At 47.6% G+C, this 14,847-nt stretch overlaps 43 non-coding genes across 43 annotated transcripts; all 43 read right to left on the bottom strand.

The window, feature by feature from the left end:
• Positions 1-36: 36 nt before the first annotated feature.
• Positions 37-155, bottom strand: LOC116190641. The gene has a single exon (XR_004152848.1). It is a non-coding gene; the product is annotated as a 5S ribosomal RNA (ribosomal RNA).
• Positions 156-673: 518 nt separating this feature from the next.
• LOC116190630 lies at positions 674-792 on the bottom strand. The gene has a single exon (XR_004152837.1). It is a non-coding gene; the product is annotated as a 5S ribosomal RNA (ribosomal RNA).
• A 222-nt stretch (positions 793-1,014) lies between these two features.
• LOC116190619 lies at positions 1,015-1,133 on the bottom strand. Its single transcript, XR_004152826.1, has one exon. It is a non-coding gene; the product is annotated as a 5S ribosomal RNA (ribosomal RNA).
• A 221-nt stretch (positions 1,134-1,354) lies between these two features.
• LOC116190607 lies at positions 1,355-1,473 on the bottom strand. Its single transcript, XR_004152815.1, has one exon. It is a non-coding gene; the product is annotated as a 5S ribosomal RNA (ribosomal RNA).
• Positions 1,474-1,694: 221 nt separating this feature from the next.
• On the bottom strand, positions 1,695-1,813 carry LOC116190596. Its single transcript, XR_004152802.1, has one exon. It is a non-coding gene; the product is annotated as a 5S ribosomal RNA (ribosomal RNA).
• A 220-nt stretch (positions 1,814-2,033) lies between these two features.
• Positions 2,034-2,151, bottom strand: LOC116190695. The gene has a single exon (XR_004152900.1). It is a non-coding gene; the product is annotated as a 5S ribosomal RNA (ribosomal RNA).
• Positions 2,152-2,372: 221 nt separating this feature from the next.
• Positions 2,373-2,491, bottom strand: LOC116190584. Its single transcript, XR_004152788.1, has one exon. It is a non-coding gene; the product is annotated as a 5S ribosomal RNA (ribosomal RNA).
• Positions 2,492-2,711: 220 nt separating this feature from the next.
• On the bottom strand, positions 2,712-2,834 carry LOC116190688. Its single transcript, XR_004152893.1, has one exon. It is a non-coding gene; the product is annotated as a 5S ribosomal RNA (ribosomal RNA).
• A 220-nt stretch (positions 2,835-3,054) lies between these two features.
• Positions 3,055-3,173, bottom strand: LOC116190573. Its single transcript, XR_004152774.1, has one exon. It is a non-coding gene; the product is annotated as a 5S ribosomal RNA (ribosomal RNA).
• Positions 3,174-3,395: 222 nt separating this feature from the next.
• LOC116190561 lies at positions 3,396-3,514 on the bottom strand. The gene has a single exon (XR_004152761.1). It is a non-coding gene; the product is annotated as a 5S ribosomal RNA (ribosomal RNA).
• A 221-nt stretch (positions 3,515-3,735) lies between these two features.
• Positions 3,736-3,858, bottom strand: LOC116190681. The gene has a single exon (XR_004152886.1). It is a non-coding gene; the product is annotated as a 5S ribosomal RNA (ribosomal RNA).
• A 221-nt stretch (positions 3,859-4,079) lies between these two features.
• On the bottom strand, positions 4,080-4,203 carry LOC116190693. Its single transcript, XR_004152898.1, has one exon. It is a non-coding gene; the product is annotated as a 5S ribosomal RNA (ribosomal RNA).
• Positions 4,204-4,425: 222 nt separating this feature from the next.
• LOC116190550 lies at positions 4,426-4,544 on the bottom strand. Its single transcript, XR_004152748.1, has one exon. It is a non-coding gene; the product is annotated as a 5S ribosomal RNA (ribosomal RNA).
• A 218-nt stretch (positions 4,545-4,762) lies between these two features.
• LOC116190666 lies at positions 4,763-4,883 on the bottom strand. The gene has a single exon (XR_004152872.1). It is a non-coding gene; the product is annotated as a 5S ribosomal RNA (ribosomal RNA).
• A 220-nt stretch (positions 4,884-5,103) lies between these two features.
• On the bottom strand, positions 5,104-5,222 carry LOC116190539. The gene has a single exon (XR_004152737.1). It is a non-coding gene; the product is annotated as a 5S ribosomal RNA (ribosomal RNA).
• Positions 5,223-5,443: 221 nt separating this feature from the next.
• Positions 5,444-5,564, bottom strand: LOC116190656. Its single transcript, XR_004152862.1, has one exon. It is a non-coding gene; the product is annotated as a 5S ribosomal RNA (ribosomal RNA).
• A 217-nt stretch (positions 5,565-5,781) lies between these two features.
• LOC116190635 lies at positions 5,782-5,900 on the bottom strand. Its single transcript, XR_004152842.1, has one exon. It is a non-coding gene; the product is annotated as a 5S ribosomal RNA (ribosomal RNA).
• A 216-nt stretch (positions 5,901-6,116) lies between these two features.
• On the bottom strand, positions 6,117-6,235 carry LOC116190528. Its single transcript, XR_004152726.1, has one exon. It is a non-coding gene; the product is annotated as a 5S ribosomal RNA (ribosomal RNA).
• A 218-nt stretch (positions 6,236-6,453) lies between these two features.
• Positions 6,454-6,572, bottom strand: LOC116190626. The gene has a single exon (XR_004152833.1). It is a non-coding gene; the product is annotated as a 5S ribosomal RNA (ribosomal RNA).
• Positions 6,573-6,793: 221 nt separating this feature from the next.
• LOC116190517 lies at positions 6,794-6,912 on the bottom strand. Its single transcript, XR_004152715.1, has one exon. It is a non-coding gene; the product is annotated as a 5S ribosomal RNA (ribosomal RNA).
• A 226-nt stretch (positions 6,913-7,138) lies between these two features.
• On the bottom strand, positions 7,139-7,257 carry LOC116190505. The gene has a single exon (XR_004152704.1). It is a non-coding gene; the product is annotated as a 5S ribosomal RNA (ribosomal RNA).
• A 220-nt stretch (positions 7,258-7,477) lies between these two features.
• On the bottom strand, positions 7,478-7,596 carry LOC116190494. The gene has a single exon (XR_004152693.1). It is a non-coding gene; the product is annotated as a 5S ribosomal RNA (ribosomal RNA).
• A 223-nt stretch (positions 7,597-7,819) lies between these two features.
• LOC116190483 lies at positions 7,820-7,938 on the bottom strand. The gene has a single exon (XR_004152682.1). It is a non-coding gene; the product is annotated as a 5S ribosomal RNA (ribosomal RNA).
• Positions 7,939-8,157: 219 nt separating this feature from the next.
• LOC116190749 lies at positions 8,158-8,276 on the bottom strand. Its single transcript, XR_004152947.1, has one exon. It is a non-coding gene; the product is annotated as a 5S ribosomal RNA (ribosomal RNA).
• A 218-nt stretch (positions 8,277-8,494) lies between these two features.
• On the bottom strand, positions 8,495-8,613 carry LOC116190737. The gene has a single exon (XR_004152936.1). It is a non-coding gene; the product is annotated as a 5S ribosomal RNA (ribosomal RNA).
• Positions 8,614-8,838: 225 nt separating this feature from the next.
• On the bottom strand, positions 8,839-8,957 carry LOC116190645. The gene has a single exon (XR_004152852.1). It is a non-coding gene; the product is annotated as a 5S ribosomal RNA (ribosomal RNA).
• A 219-nt stretch (positions 8,958-9,176) lies between these two features.
• On the bottom strand, positions 9,177-9,295 carry LOC116190680. Its single transcript, XR_004152885.1, has one exon. It is a non-coding gene; the product is annotated as a 5S ribosomal RNA (ribosomal RNA).
• Positions 9,296-9,541: 246 nt separating this feature from the next.
• LOC116190705 lies at positions 9,542-9,660 on the bottom strand. The gene has a single exon (XR_004152906.1). It is a non-coding gene; the product is annotated as a 5S ribosomal RNA (ribosomal RNA).
• Positions 9,661-9,881: 221 nt separating this feature from the next.
• On the bottom strand, positions 9,882-10,000 carry LOC116190643. Its single transcript, XR_004152850.1, has one exon. It is a non-coding gene; the product is annotated as a 5S ribosomal RNA (ribosomal RNA).
• Positions 10,001-10,222: 222 nt separating this feature from the next.
• Positions 10,223-10,341, bottom strand: LOC116190634. The gene has a single exon (XR_004152841.1). It is a non-coding gene; the product is annotated as a 5S ribosomal RNA (ribosomal RNA).
• A 218-nt stretch (positions 10,342-10,559) lies between these two features.
• On the bottom strand, positions 10,560-10,676 carry LOC116190707. The gene has a single exon (XR_004152908.1). It is a non-coding gene; the product is annotated as a 5S ribosomal RNA (ribosomal RNA).
• A 226-nt stretch (positions 10,677-10,902) lies between these two features.
• LOC116190621 lies at positions 10,903-11,021 on the bottom strand. Its single transcript, XR_004152828.1, has one exon. It is a non-coding gene; the product is annotated as a 5S ribosomal RNA (ribosomal RNA).
• Positions 11,022-11,245: 224 nt separating this feature from the next.
• Positions 11,246-11,364, bottom strand: LOC116190633. The gene has a single exon (XR_004152840.1). It is a non-coding gene; the product is annotated as a 5S ribosomal RNA (ribosomal RNA).
• Positions 11,365-11,580: 216 nt separating this feature from the next.
• On the bottom strand, positions 11,581-11,698 carry LOC116190682. The gene has a single exon (XR_004152887.1). It is a non-coding gene; the product is annotated as a 5S ribosomal RNA (ribosomal RNA).
• A 221-nt stretch (positions 11,699-11,919) lies between these two features.
• LOC116190590 lies at positions 11,920-12,038 on the bottom strand. Its single transcript, XR_004152795.1, has one exon. It is a non-coding gene; the product is annotated as a 5S ribosomal RNA (ribosomal RNA).
• Positions 12,039-12,262: 224 nt separating this feature from the next.
• LOC116190708 lies at positions 12,263-12,384 on the bottom strand. Its single transcript, XR_004152910.1, has one exon. It is a non-coding gene; the product is annotated as a 5S ribosomal RNA (ribosomal RNA).
• Positions 12,385-12,606: 222 nt separating this feature from the next.
• Positions 12,607-12,726, bottom strand: LOC116190706. Its single transcript, XR_004152907.1, has one exon. It is a non-coding gene; the product is annotated as a 5S ribosomal RNA (ribosomal RNA).
• Positions 12,727-12,945: 219 nt separating this feature from the next.
• Positions 12,946-13,064, bottom strand: LOC116190649. The gene has a single exon (XR_004152856.1). It is a non-coding gene; the product is annotated as a 5S ribosomal RNA (ribosomal RNA).
• Positions 13,065-13,308: 244 nt separating this feature from the next.
• On the bottom strand, positions 13,309-13,427 carry LOC116190476. The gene has a single exon (XR_004152676.1). It is a non-coding gene; the product is annotated as a 5S ribosomal RNA (ribosomal RNA).
• Positions 13,428-13,674: 247 nt separating this feature from the next.
• LOC116190652 lies at positions 13,675-13,793 on the bottom strand. The gene has a single exon (XR_004152858.1). It is a non-coding gene; the product is annotated as a 5S ribosomal RNA (ribosomal RNA).
• A 222-nt stretch (positions 13,794-14,015) lies between these two features.
• Positions 14,016-14,136, bottom strand: LOC116190709. The gene has a single exon (XR_004152911.1). It is a non-coding gene; the product is annotated as a 5S ribosomal RNA (ribosomal RNA).
• A 224-nt stretch (positions 14,137-14,360) lies between these two features.
• On the bottom strand, positions 14,361-14,481 carry LOC116190724. The gene has a single exon (XR_004152924.1). It is a non-coding gene; the product is annotated as a 5S ribosomal RNA (ribosomal RNA).
• A 217-nt stretch (positions 14,482-14,698) lies between these two features.
• Positions 14,699-14,816, bottom strand: LOC116190684. The gene has a single exon (XR_004152889.1). It is a non-coding gene; the product is annotated as a 5S ribosomal RNA (ribosomal RNA).
• Between the last annotated feature and the right edge of the window lie 31 nt (positions 14,817-14,847).

Raw genomic sequence — 14,847 nt, 5'->3', positions numbered from 1 at the left:
GGACAGTTTCCCGAGCAAAAAAAAAATTAAAAAGGAGGGGTGCAACACGAGGACTTCCCAGGAGGTCACCCATCCTAGTACTACTCTCGCCCAAGCACGCTTAACTTCGGAGTTCTGATGGGATCCGGTGCATTAGTGCTGGTATGATCGCACCCGTCAACCTTTGCGCTCGAATTCACTTTGTTCCTCCGTAGAGCTAATGAAAAAAAAATGCAAAAATGAGCGCAGAAACGAAAGAAAAAAAGTATCGAGTGCATTTCACAACGAACCTTACGCCTTTTGCGAGTGAGCACGTGCCCAAAACATTAACCGTAACGATGGGATTCCCGTCCAACGTCGGACAGTTTCCCGAGCAGCAAAAAAAAATTAAAAAGGAGGGGTGCAACACGAGGACTTCCCAGGAGGTCACCCATCCTAGTACTACTCTCTGATGGGCGGTGCATTAGTGCTGGTATGAGCACCCGCTTTGCGCTCGAAACTTTGTTTCCGTAGAGCTAATGAAAAAAAAATGCAAAATGAGCGCAGAAACGAAAGAAAAAAAGTATCGAGTGCATTTCACAACGAACCTTACGCCTTTTGCGAGTGAGCACGTGCCCAAAACATTAACCGTAACGATGGGATTCCCGTCCAACGTCGGACAGTTTCCCGAGCAGCAAAAAAAAATTAAAAAGGAGGGGTGCAACACGAGGACTTCCCAGGAGGTCACCCATCCTAGTACTACTCTCGCCCAAGCACGCTTAACTTCGGAGTTCTGATGGGATCCGGTGCATTAGTGCTGGTATGATCGCACCCGTCAACCTTTGCGCTCGAATTCACTTTGTTCCTCCGTAGAGCTAATGAAAAAAAAAATGCAAAAATGAGCGCAGAAACGAAAGAAAAAAAGTATCGAGTGCATTTCACAACGAACCTTACGCCTTTTGCGAGTGAGCACGTGCCCAAAACATTAACCGTAACGATGGGATTCCCGTCCAACGTCGGACAGTTTCCCGAGCAGCAAAAAAAAATTAAAAAGGAGGGGTGCAACACGAGGACTTCCCAGGAGGTCACCCATCCTAGTACTACTCTCGCCCAAGCACGCTTAACTTCGGAGTTCTGATGGGATCCGGTGCATTAGTGCTGGTATGATCGCACCCGTCAACCTTTGCGCTCGAATTCACTTTGTTCCTCCGTAGAGCTAATGAAAAAAAAAAATGCAAAAATGAGCGCAGAAACGAAAGAAAAAAGTATCGAGTGCATTTCACAACGAACCTTACGCCTTTTGCGAGTGAGCACGTGCCCAAAACATTAACCGTAACGATGGATTCCCGTCCAACGTCGGACAGTTTCCCGAGCAGCAAAAAAAAATTAAAAAGGAGGGGTGCAACACGAGGACTTCCCAGGAGGTCACCCATCCTAGTACTACTCTCGCCCAAGCACGCTTAACTTCGGAGTTCTGATGGGATCCGGTGCATTAGTGCTGGTATGATCGCACCCGTCAACCTTTGCGCTCGAATTCACTTTGTTCCTCCGTAGAGCTAATGAAAAAAAAATGCAAAAATGAGCGCAGAAACGAAAGAAAGAAAGTATCGAGTGCATTTCACAACGAACCTTACGCCTTTTGCGAGTGAGCACGTGCCCAAAACATTAACCGTAACGATGGGATTCCCGTCCAACGTCGGACAGTTTCCCGAGCAGCAAAAAAAAATTAAAAAGGAGGGGTGCAACACGAGGACTTCCCAGGAGGTCACCCATCCTAGTACTACTCTCGCCCAAGCACGCTTAACTTCGGAGTTCTGATGGGATCCGGTGCATTAGTGCTGGTATGATCGCACCCGTCAACCTTTGCGCTCGAATTCACTTTGTTCCTCCGTAGAGCTAATGAAAAAAAAATGCAAAAATGAGCGCAGAAACGAAAGAAAAAAAGTATCGAGTGCATTTCACAACGAACCTACGCCTTTTGCGAGTGAGCACGTGCCCAAAACATTAACCGTAACGATGGGATTCCCGTCCAACGTCGGACAGTTTCCCGAGCAGCAAAAAAAAATTAAAAAGGAGGGGTGCAACACGAGGACTTCCCAGGAGGTCACCCATCCTAGTACTACTCTCCCCAAGCACGCTTAACTTCGGAGTTCTGATGGGATCCGGTGCATTAGTGCTGGTATGATCGCACCCGTCAACCTTTGCGCTCGAATTCACTTTGTTCCTCCGTAGAGCTAATGAAAAAAAAATGCAAAAATGAGCGCAGAAACGAAAGAAAAAAAGTATCGAGTGCATTTCACAACGAACCTTACGCCTTTTGCGAGTGAGCACGTGCCCAAAACATTAACCGTAACGATGGGATTCCCGTCCAACGTCGGACAGTTTCCCGAGCAGCAAAAAAAAATTAAAAAGGAGGGGTGCAACACGAGGACTTCCCAGGAGGTCACCCATCCTAGTACTACTCTCGCCCAAGCACGCTTAACTTCGGAGTTCTGATGGGATCCGGTGCATTAGTGCTGGTATGATCGCACCCGTCAACCTTTGCGCTCGAATTCACTTTGTTCCTCCGTAGAGCTAATGAAAAAAAAATGCAAAAATGAGCGCAGAAACGAAAGAAAAAAAGTATCGAGTGCATTTCACAACGAACCTTACGCCTTTTGCGAGTGAGCACGTGCCCAAAACATTAACCGTAACGATGGGATTCCCGTCCAACGTCGGACAGTTTCCCGAGCAGCAAAAAAAAATTAAAAGGAGGGGTGCAACACGAGGACTTCCCAGGAGGTCACCCATCCTAGTACTACTCTCTCTCGCCCAAGCACGCTTAACTTCGGAGTTCTGATGGGATCCGGTGCATTAGTGCTGGTATGATCGCACCCGTCAACCTTTGCGCTCGAATTCACTTTGTTCCTCCGTAGAGCTAATGAAAAAAAAATGCAAAAATGAGCGCAGAAACGAAAGAAAAAAGTATCGAGTGCATTTCACAACGAACCTTACGCCTTTTGCGAGTGAGCACGTGCCCAAAACATTAACCGTAACGATCGGATTCCCGTCCAACGTCGGACAGTTTCCCGAGCAGCAAAAAAAAATTAAAAAGGAGGGGTGCAACACGAGGACTTCCCAGGAGGTCACCCATCCTAGTACTACTCTCGCCCAAGCACGCTTAACTTCGGAGTTCTGATGGGATCCGGTGCATTAGTGCTGGTATGATCGCACCCGTCAACCTTTGCGCTCGAATTCACTTTGTTCCTCCGTAGAGCTAATGAAAAAAAAAATGCAAAAATGAGCGCAGAAACGAAAGAAAAAAAGTATCGAGTGCATTTCACAACGAACCTTACGCCTTTTGCGAGTGAGCACGTGCCCAAAACATTAACCGTAACGATCGGATTCCCGTCCAACGTCGGACAGTTTCCCGAGCAGCAAAAAAAAATTAAAAAGGAGGGGTGCAACACGAGGACTTCCCAGGAGGTCACCCATCCTAGTACTACTCTCGCCCAAGCACGCTTAACTTCGGAGTTCTGATGGGATCCGGTGCATTAGTGCTGGTATGATCGCACCCGTCAACCTTTGCGCTCGAATTCACTTTGTTCCTCCGTAGAGCTAATGAAAAAAAAAATGCAAAAATGAGCGCAGAAACGAAAGAAAAAAAGTATCGAGTGCATTTCACAACGAACCTTACGCCTTTTGCGAGTGAGCACGTGCCCAAAACATTAACCGTAACGATGGGATTCCCGTCCAACGTCGGACAGTTTCCCGAGCAGCAAAAAAAAATTAAAAGGAGGGGTGCAACACGAGGACTTCCCAGGAGGTCACCCATCCTAGTACTACTCTCGCCCGCCCAAGCACGCTTAACTTCGGAGTTCTGATGGGATCCGGTGCATTAGTGCTGGTATGATCGCACCCGTCAACCTTTGCGCTCGAATTCACTTTGTTCCTCCGTAGAGCTAATGAAAAAAAAATGCAAAAATGAGCGCAGAAACGAAAGAAAAAAAGTATCGAGTGCATTTCACCACGAACCTTACGCCTTTTGCGAGTGAGCACGTGCCCAAAACATTAACCGTAACGATGGGATTCCCGTCCAACGTCGGACAGTTTCCCGAGCAGCAAAAAAAAATTAAAAAGGAGGGGTGCAACACGAGGACTTCCCAGGAGGTCACCCATCCTAGTACTACTCTCGCCCTCGCCAAGCACGCTTAACTTCGGAGTTCTGATGGGATCCGGTGCATTAGTGCTGGTATGATCGCACCCGTCAACCTTTGCGCTCGAATTCACTTTGTTCCTCCGTAGAGCTAATGAAAAAAAAAATGCAAAAATGAGCGCAGAAACGAAAGAAAAAAAGTATCGAGTGCATTTCACAACGAACCTTACGCCTTTTGCGAGTGAGCACGTGCCCAAAACATTAACCGTAACGATGGGATTCCCGTCCAACGTCGGACAGTTTCCCGAGCAGCAAAAAAAAATTAAAAAGGAGGGGTGCAACACGAGGACTTCCCAGGAGGTCACCCATCCTAGTACTACTCTCGCCCAAGCACGCTTAACTTCGGAGTTCTGATGGGATCCGGTGCATTAGTGCTGGTATGATCGCACCCGTCAACCTTTGCGCTCGAATTCACTTTGTTCCTCCGTAGAGCTAATGAAAAAAAAAATGCAAAATGAGCGCAGAAACGAAAGAAAAAAAGTATCGAGTGCATTTCACAACGAACCTTACGCCTTTTGCGAGTGAGCACGTGCCCAAAACATTAACCGTAACGATGGGATTCCCGTCCAACGTCGGACAGTTCCCGAGCAGCAAAAAAAATTAAAAGGAGGGGTGCAACACGAGGACTTCCCAGGAGGTCACCCATCCTAGTACTACTCTCTCGCCCAAGCACGCTTAACTTCGGAGTTCTGATGGGATCCGGTGCATTAGTGCTGGTATGATCGCACCCGTCAACCTTTGCGCTCGAATTCACTTTGTTCCTCCGTAGAGCTAATGAAAAAAAAATGCAAAAATGAGCGCAGAAACGAAAGAAAAAAAGTATCGAGTGCATTTCACACGAACCTTACGCCTTTTGCGAGTGAGCACGTGCCCAAAACATTAACCGTAACGATCGGATTCCCGTCCAACGTCGGACAGTTTCCCGAGCAGCAAAAAAAAATTAAAAAGGAGGGGTGCAACACGAGGACTTCCCAGGAGGTCACCCATCCTAGTACTACTCTCGCCCAAGCACGCTTAACTTCGGAGTTCTGATGGGATCCGGTGCATTAGTGCTGGTATGATCGCACCCGTCAACCTTTGCGCTCGAATTCACTTTGTTCCTCCGTAGAGCTAATGAAAAAAAATGCAAAAATGAGCGCAGAAACGAAAGAAAAAGTATCGAGTGCATTTCACAACGAACCTTACGCCTTTTGCGAGTGAGCACGTGCCCAAAACATTAACCGTAACGATGGGATTCCCGTCCAACGTCGGACAGTTTCCCGAGCAGCAGCAAAAAAAAATTAAAAAGGAGGGGTGCAACACGAGGACTTCCCAGGAGGTCACCCATCCTAGTACTACTCTCGCCCCCAAGCACGCTTAACTTCGGAGTTCTGATGGGATCCGGTGCATTAGTGCTGGTATGATCGCACCCGTCAACCTTTGCGCTCGAATTCACTTTGTTCCTCCGTAGAGCTAATGAAAAAAAAATGCAAAATGAGCGCAGAAACGAAAGAAAAAAGTATCGAGTGCATTTCACACGAACCTTACGCCTTTTGCGAGTGAGCACGTGCCCAAACATTAACCGTAACGATCGGATTCCCGTCCAACGTCGGACATTTTCCCGAGCAGCAAAAAAAAATTAAAAAGGAGGGGTGCAACACGAGGACTTCCCAGGAGGTCACCCATCCTAGTACTACTCTCGCCCAAGCACGCTTAACTTCGGAGTTCTGATGGGATCCGGTGCATTAGTGCTGGTATGATCGCACCGTCAACCTTTGCGCTCGAATTCACTTTGTTCCTCCGTAGAGCTAATGAAAAAAAAATGCAAAATGAGCGCAGAAACGAAAGAAAAAAGTATCGAGTGCATTTCACAACGAACCTTCGCCTTTTGCGAGTGAGCACGTGCCCAAAACATTAACCGTAACGATCGGATTCCCGTCCAACGTCGGACAGTTTCCCGAGCAGCAAAAAAAATTAAAAAGGAGGGGTGCAACACGAGGACTTCCCAGGAGGTCACCCATCCTAGTACTACTCTCGCCCAAGCACGCTTAACTTCGGAGTTCTGATGGGATCCGGTGCATTAGTGCTGGTATGATCGCACCCGTCAACCTTTGCGCTCGAATTCACTTTGTTCCTCCGTAGAGCTAATGAAAAAAAAATGCAAAAATGAGCGCAGAAACGAAAGAAAAAATATCGAGTGCATTTCACAACGAACCTTACGCCTTTTGCGAGTGAGCACGTGCCCAAAACATTAACCGTAACGATCGGATTCCCGTCCAACGTCGGACAGTTTCCCGAGCAGCAAAAAAAATTAAAAAGGAGGGGTGCAACACGAGGACTTCCCAGGAGGTCACCCATCCTAGTACTACTCTCGCCCAAGCACGCTTAACTTCGGAGTTCTGATGGGATCCGGTGCATTAGTGCTGGTATGATCGCACCAGTCAACCTTTGCGCTCGAATTCACTTTGTTCCTCCGTAGAGCTAATGAAAAAAAAAATGCACAAATGAGCGCAGAAACGAAAGAAAAAAAGTATCGAGTGCATTTCACCACGAACCTTAAGCCTTTTGCGAGTGAGCACGTGCCCAAAACATTAACCGTAACGATCGGATTCCCGTCCAACCTCTCGCCAGTTTCCCGAGCAGCAAAAAAATTAAAAAGGAGGGGTGCAACACGAGGACTTCCCAGGAGGTCACCCATCCTAGTACTACTCTCGCCCAAGCACGCTTAACTTCGGAGTTCTGATGGGATCCGGTGCATTAGTGCTGGTATGATCGCACCCGTCAACCTTTGCGCTCGAATTCACTTTGTTCCTCCGTAGAGCTAATGAAAAAAAAAAAATGCACAATGAGCGCAGAAACGAAAGAAAAAAAAAAGTATCGAGTGCATTTCACCACGAACCTTAAGCCTTTTGCGAGTGAGCACGTGCCCAAAACATTAACCGTAACGATCGGATTCCCGTCCAACCTCTCGCCATTTTCCCGAGCAGCAAAAAAAATTGAAAAGGAGGGGTGCAACACGAGGACTTCCCAGGAGGTCACCCATCCTAGTACTACTCTCGCCCAAGCACGCTTAACTTCGGAGTTCTGATGGGATCCGGTGCATTAGTGCTGGTATGATCGCACCCGTCAACCTTTGCGCTCGAATTCACTTTGTTCCTCCGTAGAGCTAATGAAAAAAAAAAATGCACAAATGAGCGCAGAAACGAAAGAAAAAAGTATCGAGTGCATTTCACCACGAACTTAAGCCTTTTGCGAGTGAGCACGTGCCCAAAACATTAACCGTAACGATCGGATTCCCGTCCAACCTCTCGCCATTTCCCGAGCAGCAAAAAAAATTGAAAAGGAGGGGTGCAACACGAGGACTTCCCAGGAGGTCACCCATCCTAGTACTACTCTCGCCCAAGCACGCTTAACTTCGGAGTTCTGATGGGATCCGGTGCATTAGTGCTGGTATGATCGCACCCGTCAACCTTTGCGCTCGAATTCACTTTTTTTCTCCGTAGAGCTAATGAAAAAAAAAAAGCACAAATGAGCGCAGAAACGAAAGAAAAAAAGTATCGAGTGCATTTCACACACGAACCTTAAGCCTTTTGCGAGTGAGCACGTGCCCAAAACATTAACCGTAACGATCGGATTCCCGTCCAACGTCGGACATTTCCCGAGCAGCAAAAAAAAAATTAAAAAGGAGGGGTGCAACACGAGGACTTCCCAGGAGGTCACCCATCCTAGTACTACTCTCGCCCAAGCACGCTTAACTTCGGAGTTCTGATGGGATCCGGTGCATTAGTGCTGGTATGATCGCACCCGTCAACCTTTGCGCTCGAATTCACTTTGTTCCTCCGTAGAGCTAATGAAAAAAAAATGCAAAATGAGCGCAGAAACGAAAGAAAAAAAGTATCGAGTGCATTTCACCACGAACTTAAGCCTTTTGCGAGTGAGCACGTGCCCAAAACATTAACCGTAACGATCGGATTCCCGTCCAACCTCTCGCCATTTCCCGAGCAGCAAAAAAAAATTGAAAAAGAGGGGTGCAACACGAGGACTTCCCAGGAGGTCACCCATCCTAGTACTACTCTCGCCCAAGCACGCTTAACTTCGGAGTTCTGATGGGATCCGGTGCATTAGTGCTGGTATGATCGCACCCGTCAACCTTTGCGCTCGAATTCACTTTGTTCCTCCGTAGAGCTAATAAAAAAAAAAATGCACAATGAGCGCAGAAACGAAAGAAAAAAGTATCGAGTGCATTTCACCACGAACCTTAAGCCTTTTGCGAGTGAGCACGTGCCCAAAACATTAACCGTAACGATCGGATTCCCGTCCAACTCTCGCCATTTCCCGAGCAGCAAAAAAAATTAAAAAGGAGGGGTGCAACACGAGGACTTCCCAGGAGGTCACCCATCCTAGTACTACTCTCGCCCAAGCACGCTTAACTTCGGAGTTCTGATGGGATCCGGTGCATTAGTGCTGGTATGATCGCACCCGTCAACCTTTGCGCTCGAATTCACTTTGTTCCTCCGTAGAGCTAATGAAAAAAAAAAAATGTACATGAGCGCAGAAACGAAAGAAAAAAAGTATCGAGTGCATTTCACCACCACGAACCTTAAGCCTTTTGCGAGTGAGCACGTGCCCAAAACATTAACCGTAACGATCGGATTCCCGTCCAACCTCTCGCCATTTCCCGAGCTGCAAAAAAAATTGAAAAAGGAGGGGTGCAACACGAGGACTTCCCAGGAGGTCACCCATCCTAGTACTACTCTCGCCCAAGCACGCTTAACTTCGGAGTTCTGATGGGAACCGGTGCATTAGTGCTGGTATGATCGCACCCGTCAACCTTTGCGCTCGAATTCACTTTGTTCCTCCGTAGAGCTAATGAAAAAAAAATGCACAAATGAGCGCAGAAACGAAAGAGAAAAAGTATCGAGTGCATTACACCACGAACCTTAAGCCTTTTGCGAGTGAGCACGTGCCCAAAACATTAACCGTAACGATTGGATTCCCGTCCAACCTCTCGCCATTTCCCGAGCAGCAAAAAAAATTGAAAAGGAGGGTGCAACACGAGGACTTCCCAGGAGGTCACCCATCCTAGTACTACTCTCGCCCAAGCACGCTTAACTTCGGAGTTCTGATGGGATCCGGTGCATTAGTGCTGGTATGATAGTACCCGTCAACCTTTGCGCTCGAATTCACTTTGTTCCCATCGTGTTTGCTTCTGGATGCCCTTTTCTCCGTAGAGCTAATGAAAAAAAGCACAAATGAGCGCAGAAACGAAAGAAAAAAAGTATCGAGTGCATTTCACCACGAACCTTAAGCCTTTTGCGAGTGAGCACGTGCCCAAAACATTAACCGTAACGATCGGATTCCCGTCCAACCCTCGCCATTTCCCGAGCAGCAAAAAAAATTGAAAAAGGAGGGGTGCAACACGAGGACTTCCCAGGAGGTCACCCATCCTAGTACTACTCTCGCCCAAGCACGCTTAACTTCGGAGTTCTGATGGGATCCGGTGCATTAGTGCTGGTATGATCGCACCCGTCAACCTTTGCGCTCGAATTCACTTTGTTCCTCCGTAGAGCTAATGAAAAAAAAATGCACAAATGAGCGCAGAAACGAAAGAAAAAATATCGAGTGCATTTCACCACGAAACTTAAGCCTTTTGCGAGGGCGAGACACGTGCCCAAAACATTAACCGTAACGATCGGATTCCCGTCCAACCTCTCGCCATTTCCCGAGCAGCAAAAAAAATTGAAAAAGGAGGGTGCAACACGAGGACTTCCCAGGAGGTCACCCATCCTAGTACTACTCTCGCCCAAGCACGCTTAACTTCGGAGTTCTGATGGGATCCGGTGCATTAGTGCTGGTATGATCGCACCGGTCAACCTTTGCGCTCGAATTCACTTTGTTCCTCCGTAGAGCTAATGAAAAAAAAAATGCACAAATGAGCGCAGAAACGAAAGAAAAAAAGTATCGAGTGCATTTCACCACGAACCTTAAGCCTTTTGCGAGTGAGCACGTGCCAAAACATTAACCGTAACGATCGGATTCCCGTCCAACCTCTCGCCATTTCCCGAGCAGCAAAAAAAAAATTGAAAAGGAGGGGTGCAACACGAGGACTTCCCAGGAGGTCACCCATCCTAGTACTACTCTCGCCCAAGCACGCTTAACTTCGGAGTTCTGATGGGATCCGGTGCATTAGTGCTGGTATGATCGCACCGTCAACCTTTGCGCTCGAATTCACTTTGTTCCTCCGTAGAGCTAATGAAAAAAAAATGCACAAATGAGCGCAGAAACGAAAGAAAAAAAGTATCGAGTGCATTTCACCACGAACCTTAAGCCTTTTGCGAGTGAGCACGTGCCCAAAACATTAACCGTAACGATCGGATTCCCGTCCAACCTCTCGCCATTTCCCGAGCAGCAAAAAAATTGAAAAGGAGGGGTGCAACACGAGGACTTCCCAGAGGTCACCCATCCTAGTACTACTCTCGCCCAAGCACGCTTAACTTCGGAGTTCTGATGGGATCCGTGCATTAGTGCTGGTATGATCGCACCCGTCAACCTTTGCGCTCGAATTCACTTTGTTCCTCCGTAGAGCTAATGAAAAAAAAAATGCACAAATGAGCGCAGAAACGAAAGAAAAAAAGTATCGAGTGCATTTCACACCACGAAACTTAAGCCTTTTGCGAGTGAGCACGTGCCCAAAACATTAACCGTAACGATCGGATTCCCGTCAACAACCTCTTCCCCATTTCCCGAGCAGCAAAAAAATTGAAAAAGGAGGGGTGCAACACGAGGACTTCCCAGGAGGTCACCCATCCTAGTACTACTCTCGCCCAAGCACGCTTAACTTCGGAGTTCTGATGGGATCCGGTGCATTAGTGCCGGTATGATCGCACCCGTCAACCTTTGCGCTCGAATTCACTTTGTTCCTCCGCAGAGCTAATGAAAAAAAAAAGAATGTACAAATGAGCGCAGAAACGAAAGAAAAAAAGTATCGAGTGCATTTCACCACGAACCTTAAGCCTTTTGCGAGTGAGCACGTGCCCAAAACATTAACCGTAACGATCGGATTCCCGTCCAACCTCTCGCCATTTCCCGAGCAGCAAAAAAAATTGAAAAGGAGGGGTGCAACACGAGGACTTCCCAGGAGGTCACCCATCCTAGTACTACTCTCGCCCAAGCACGCTTAACTTCGGAGTTCTGATGGGATCCGGTGCATTAGTGCTGGTATGATCGCACCGTCAACCTTTGCGCTCGAATTCACTTTTCCTCCGTAGAGCTAATGAAAAAAAAAATGCACAAATGAGCGCAGAACGAAAGAAAAAAGTATCGAGTGCATTTCACCACGAAACTTAAGCCTTTTGCGAGTGAGCACGTGCCCAAAACATTAACCGTAACGATCGGATTCCCGTCCAACCTCTCGCCATTTCCCGAGCAGCAAAAAAATTGAAAAAGGAGGGGTGCAACACGAGGACTTCCCAGGAGGTCACCCATCCTAGTACTACTCTCGCCAAGCACGCTTAACTTCGGAGTTCTGATGGGATCCGGTGCATTAGTGCTGGTATGATCGCACCCGTCAACCTTTGCGCTCGAATTCACTTTGTTCCTCCGTAGAGCTAATGAAAAAAAAAGAATGTACAAATGAGCGCAGAAACGAAAGAAAAAAGTATCGAGTGCATTTCACCACGAACTTAAGCCTTTTGCGAGTGAGCACGTGCCCAAAACATTAACCGTAACGATCGGATTCCCGTCCAACCTCTCGCCATTTCCCGAGCAGCAAAAAAATTGAAAAAGGAGGGGTGCAACACGAGGACTTCCCAGGAGGTCACCCATCCTAGTACTACTCTCGCCCAAGCACGCTTAACTTCGGAGTTCTGATGGGATCCGGTGCATTAGTGCTGGTATGATCGCACCCGTCAACCTTTGCGCTCGAATTCACTTTTTTCCTCCTCCGTAGAGCTAATGAAAAAAAAAATGCACAAATGAGCGCAGAAACGAAAGAAAAAAATATCGAGTGCATTTCACCACGAAACTTAAGCCTTTTGCGAGTGAGCACGTGCCCAAAACATTAACCGTAACGATCGGATTCCCGTCCAACCTCTCGCCATTTCCCGAGCAGCAAAAAAAATTGAAAAAGGAGGGGTGCAACACGAGGACTTCCCAGGAGGTCACCCATCCTAGTACTACTCTCCCTCCCCAAGCACGCTTAACTTCGGAGTTCTGATGGGATCCGGTGCATTAGTGCTGGTATGATCGCACCCGTCAACCTTTGCGCTCGAATTCACTTTTTCCTCCGCAGAGCTAATGAAAAAAAAAAGAATGTACAAATGAGCGCAGAAACGAAAGAAAAAAAGTATCGAGTGCATTTCACCACGAACCTTAAGCCTTTTGCGAGTGAGCACGTGCCCAAAACATTAACCGTAACGATCGGATTCCCGTCCAACCTCTCGCCATTTCCCGAGCAGCAAAAAAAATTGAAAAGGAGGGTGCAACACGAGGACTTCCCAGGAGGTCACCCATCCTAGTACTACTCTCTCGCCCAGCACGCTTAACTTCGGAGTTCTGATGGGATCCGGTGCATTAGTGCTGGTATGATCGCACCCGTCAACCTTTGCGCTCGAATTCACTTTGTTCCTCCGCAGAGCTAATGAAAAAAAAATGCACAAATGAGCGCAGAAACGAAAGAAAAAAAGTATCGAGTGCATTTCACCACGAAACCTTAAGCCTTTTGCGAGTGAGCACGTGCCCAAACATTAACCGTAACGATCGGATTCCCGTCCAACCTCTCGCCATTTCCCGAGCAGCAAAAAAATTGAAAAAGGAGGGTGCAACACGAGGACTTCCCAGGAGGTCACCCATCCTAGTACTACTCTCGCCCAAGCACGCTTAACTTCGGAGTTCTGATGGGATCCGGTGCATTAGTGCTGGTATGATCGTACCCGTCAACCTTTGCGCTCGAATTCACTTCCCTATCGTGTTTGCTTCTGGATGCCCTTTCTCGTAGAGCTAATGAAAAAAAAATGCACAAATGAGCGCAGAAACGAAAGAAAAAAAGTATCGAGTGCATTTCACCACGAACCTTAAGCCTTTTGCGAGTGAGCACGTGCCCAAAACATTAACCGTAACGATCGGATTCCCGTCCAACCTCTCGCCATTTCCCGAGCAGCAAAAAAATTTGAAAAGGAGGGGTGCAACACGAGGACTTCCCAGGAGGTCACCCATCCTAGTACTACTCTCGCCCAAGCACGCTTAACTTCGGAGTTCTGATGGGATCCGGTGCATTAGTGCTGGTATGATCGCACCCGTCAACCTTTGCGCTCGAATTCACTTTGTTCCCTATCGTGTTTGCTTTCTGGATGCCCTTTCTCCGTAGAGCTAATGAAAAAAAATGCACAATGAGCGCAGAAACGAAAGAAAAAAAGTATCGAGTGCATTTCACCACGAACCTTAAGCCTTTTGCGAGTGAGCACGAGCCCAAAACATTAACCGTAACGATCGGATTCCCGTCCAACCTCTCGCCATTTCCCGAGCAGCAAAAAAATTGAAAAGGAGGGGTGCAACACGAGGACTTCCCTGGAGGTCACCCATCCTAGTACTACTCTCGCCCAAGCACGCTTAACTTCGGAGTTCTGATGGGATCCGGTGCATTAGTGCTGGTATGATCGCACCGGTCAACCTTTGCGCTCGAATTCACTTTGTTCCTCCGTAGAGCTAATGAAAAAAAAAATGCACAAATGAGCGCAGAAACGAAAGAAAAAAGTATCGAGTGCATTTCACACCACGAAACTTAAGCCTTTTGCGAGTGAGCACGTGCCCAAAACATTAACCGTAACGATCGGATTCCCGTCCAACCTCTCGCCATTTCCCGAGCAGCAAAAAAATTGAAAAAGGAGGGGTGCAACACGAGGACTTCCCAGGAGGTCACCCATCCTAGTACTACTCTCGCCCAGCAAGCACGCTTAACTTCGGAGTTCTGATGGGATCCGTGCATTAGTGCTGGTATGATCGCACCCGTCAACCTTTGCGCTCGAATTCACTTTGTTCCTCCGTAGAGCTAATGAAAAAAAAAAGAATGTACAAATGAGCGCATAAACGAAAGAAAAAAAGTATCGAGTGCATTTCACCACGAACCTTAAGCCTTTTGCGAGTGAGCACGTGCCCAAAACATTAACCGTAACGATCGGATTCCCGTCCAACCTCTCGCCATTTCCCGAGCAGCAAAAAAATTGAAAAAGGAGGGGTGCAACACGAGGACTTCCCAGGAGGTCACCCTAGTCCTACTACTACTCTCGCCCAAGCACGCTTAACTTCGGAGTTCTGATGGGATCCGTGTCATTAGTGCTGGTATGATCGCACCCGTCAACCTTTGCGCTCGAATTCACTTTGTTCCTCTTAGAGCTAATGAAAAAAAAAATGCACAAATGAGCGCAGAAACGAAGAAAAAAGTATCGAGTGCATTTCACCCACGAAACTTAAGCCTTTTGCGAGTGAGCACGTGCCCAAAACATTAACCGTAACGATCGGATTCCCGTCCAACCTCTCGCCATTTCCCGAGCAGCAAAAAAATTGAAAAAGGAGGTGCAACACGAGGACTTCCAGGAGGTCACCCATCCTAGTACTACTCTCGCCCAAGCACGCTTAACTTCGGAGTTCTGATGGGATCCGGTGCATTAGTGCTGGTATGATCGCACCGTCAACCTTTGCGCTCGAATTCACTTTGTTCC

Source organism: Punica granatum, unplaced genomic scaffold (assembly GCF_007655135.1).
Source record: "Punica granatum isolate Tunisia-2019 unplaced genomic scaffold, ASM765513v2 Contig00480, whole genome shotgun sequence".
NCBI classification, from domain to species: domain Eukaryota; kingdom Viridiplantae; phylum Streptophyta; class Magnoliopsida; order Myrtales; family Lythraceae; genus Punica; species Punica granatum.
The sequence above is the reverse complement of the archived record's forward strand: the minus strand, read 5'-3'. Positions and strand labels throughout refer to the sequence as shown.